The 3,603-nt window shown below is 42.0% G+C and overlaps 1 non-coding gene across 1 annotated transcript; it reads left to right on the forward strand.

Annotated features, from left to right (window-relative positions):
* The first annotated feature begins 2,815 nt into the window (after window positions 1–2,815).
* Window positions 2,816–2,890, forward strand: Trnat-ugu (transfer RNA threonine (anticodon UGU)). The gene has a single exon. It is a non-coding gene; the product is annotated as a tRNA-Thr (tRNA).
* The last annotated feature ends 713 nt before the right edge of the window (window positions 2,891–3,603 follow it).

Consider the following 3,603-nt stretch of genomic DNA (forward strand, 5'->3'; position numbering starts at 1 on the left):
GCCTACAGGAAAACTAAAGAGACCTTTGGAGAGAAGAGAACCACGTGTATGAATATCAAGAGCTCAGATGGCAGCCCAGTTCTAAGCAAAGAAGGGAAGGCAGAAAGGTGGAAGGAGTATATAGAAGGTTTATACAAGGGCGATGTACTTGAGGACAATATTATGGAAATAGAAGAGGATGTAGATGAAGACGAAATGGGAGATACAATATTGCGTGAAGAGTTTGACAGAGCACTGAAAGACCTGAGTCGAAACAAGGCCCCGGGGGTAGACAACATCCCATTAGAACTACTGACGGCCTTGGGAGAGCCAGTCATGACAAAACTCTACCAGCTGGTGAGCAAGATGTATGAGACAGGCGAAATACCCTCAGACTTCAAGAAGAATATAATAATTCCAATCCCAAAGAAAGCAGGTGCTGACAGATGTGAAAATTACCGAACTATCAGTTTAATAAGCCACGGCTGCAAAATACTAACGCGAATTCTTTACAGACGAATTGAAAAACTGGTAGATGCAGACCTCGGGGAGGATCAGTTTGGATTCCGTCGAAATGTTGGAACACGTGAGGCAATACTGACCTTACGACTTATCTTAGAAGAAAGATTAAGAAAAGGCAAACCTACGTTTCTAGCATTTGTAGACTTAGAGAAAGCTTTTGACAATGTTGACTGGAATACTCTTTTTCAAATTCTAAAGGTGGCAGGGGTAAAATACAGGGAGCGAAAGGCTATTTATAATTTGTACAGAAACCAGATGGCAGTTATAAGAGTCGAGGGGCATGAAAGGGAAGCAGTGGTTGGGAAAGGAGTGAGACAGGGTTGTAGCCTCTCCCCAATGTTATTCAATCTGTATATTGAGCAAGCAGTAAAGGAAACAAAAGAAAAATTTGGAGTAGGTATTAAAATTCATGGAGACGAAGTAAAAACTTTGAGGTTCGCCGATGACATTGTAATTCTGTCAGAGACGGCAAAGGACTTGGAAGAGCAGTTGAACGGAATGGACAGTGTCTTGAAAGGAGGATATAAGATGAACATTAACAAAAGCAAAACGAGGATAATGGAATGTAGTCAAATTAAATCGGGTGATGCTGAGGGAATTAGATTAGGAAATGAGACACTTAAAGTAGTAAAGGAGTTTTGCTATTTAGGAAGTAAAATAACTGATGATGGTCGAAGTAGAGAGGATATAAAATGTAGACTGGCAATGGCAAGGAAAGCGTTTCTGAAGAAGAGAAATTTGTTAACATCAAATATAGATTTATGTATCAGGAAGTCGTTTCTGAAAGTATTTGTTTGGAGTGTAGCCATGTATGGAAGTGAAACATGGACGATAACTAGTTTGGACAAGAAGAGAATAGAAGCTTTTGAAATGTGGTGCTACAGAAGAATACTGAAGATAAGGTGGATAGATCACGTAACTAATGAGGAGGTATTGAATAGGATTGGGGAGAAGAGAAGTTTGTGGCACAACTTGACTAGAAGAAGGGATCAGTTGTTAGGACATGTTTTGAGGCATCAAGGGATCACAAATTTAGCATTGGAGGGCAGCGTGGAGGGTAAAAATCGTAGAGGGAGACCGAGAGATCAGTACACTAAGCAGATTCAGAAGGATGTAGGTTGCAGTAGGTACTGGGAGATGAAGCAGCTTGCACAGGATAGAGTAGCATGGAGAGCTGCATCAAACCAGTCTCAGGACTGAAGACAACAACAACAACAACAACTCAGAATTCCAAGGTGGGAGATGCAAGATTCCTCCCCCCCCCCTTCCCCCTCCTCACAATGCTATCCTTCTTTACCTACAGCAAAAAATAAATAAATAAATTAATAAATAAAACTAGAGAAATTTTTACTGTGAAACTATTTGCATACAAGAGAACGGCCCTTGAAATTTAACTCTTCAAAGTTTTAAGCCCTGCTCATTCCGGATATTGATTAGAAAGTGTTAATCCACATGTGAAACCTGAGTATATAATCCCTGTGACATTTGATCAACGGTGTTCCATAAGGACAGGTTCTCATTCAAAACGTTCGAAAATTCAATTTCTTTGTAGTTGCATTTTTTAAAGGTGTACTTGTCTAGACTCTTGGAACAGAAAGTTTTTTTTTTTTTAATCCGTGCTTTACAAAAGTTTCTACAGTCCATTGTTTGAAGCAGTGTCACGGCTGCCATGAGCCGCGCGGGGTACCCGCCATGTGTCCAACGCCTTGTCACGGTTCGCGCGGCTCCCCCTGTTGGAGGTTCGAGTCCTCCCTCGGGCATGGTTGTGTGTGTGTTGTCCTTAGCATAAGTTACTGTAAGTAGTGTGTAAACATGGGGACTGATGGTTCAAATGGCTCTGAGCACTTTGGGACTTAACATCTGAGGTCATCAGTTTCCTAGAACTTAGAACGACTTAAACCTAACTAAATTAAGGACATCACACACACCCATGCTCGAGGCAGGATTTGAACCTGCGACCGTGGCGGTCGCGTGGCTCCCGACTGAAGCGCCTACAACCGCTCGGCCACATCGGCCGGTCTATCATGTATTCTAGAAGAGTTGCAAGGTCGTCAGTGGCGCCTGTTCTTTCGAGAGCAGTTACTATCTTCATATCTATGGTTAAACGTTACCCAGCCATTGACCTTCGTCTGTGCGAATGCGCACAGGTTGCCGGAACTCTTACGGGAATCGTCACCTTAGTGTGAGCCAGTAATGAGTGGATGGACAAATACCTATTAAGTACATTACGTATGCGGATTGTGGACGGTTGGGGATGTGAGTCTCACGGGAAGCGTGCGAGGGATAAATTCCTGCAGTCGTGCTGTTCATGTGTGCCCTCGATGGCTCAGATGGATTGAGCGTCTGCCTTGTAAGCAGGTGATTCTGGGTTCGAGTCCCAGTAGGGGCACACTTTTCAGCTGTCCCCATCGAAGTATATCAACAACACCTGTCGGCAGCTGAGGGTTTCAATTAATTATCAGTTGTGAAGGTGATTCGATGAACCCTTTGCCAGGCACTTAAATGTGTTTTGCAGGGTATCCATATAGATGTAGATGATAACTCGTCCCGTGTCGCACGTGCTCAAAATGATTCATACTGCAGAATGCATGCAAACATACTCACCGAAAATACGGACGAATATCAAGTGCAGGCTGCCGAGTGCTGCATATCCAGCTTTGACAGATCGGCTTTTCCTGCCAAGAAGAACAGGAAGTTGCTGTCTAGGAACAATCAGAGGTAGAGGAAGGGTTGATAAATACTCCTTGACTTGCAGACTAAACGTAAATAACGAAAATACATTTTTGGTAAAAATTGGTCAAAACATAATCGGTTGCCCTCCGTATTGGATTAGCTGTTTTGAATATTGAAAATCTGACTTCAGATTCGTTTTCAGCGACATTAAAAATATATATGTAACACTCAGTTCATGCAAATCGAAGTAATAATATAACTAAATGTTTTCCCTAAACTTTGAACACATTTTTTTCGGGTAACTATTTTCTCAGAACGGCATGCAGCATAAATTAAAAGTGGTTCGTTCTCTTAACATCTACCTCTGACCCCTAAAAGTAAACACTTTTCTTAGGAACTTATAGCTATAATATGACATTTGTTAATATT

The sequence above is a fragment of the Schistocerca gregaria genome, unplaced genomic scaffold, assembly GCF_023897955.1.
Source record: "Schistocerca gregaria isolate iqSchGreg1 unplaced genomic scaffold, iqSchGreg1.2 ptg000167l, whole genome shotgun sequence".
Classification (NCBI taxonomy): Eukaryota; Metazoa; Arthropoda; class Insecta; order Orthoptera; family Acrididae; genus Schistocerca; species Schistocerca gregaria.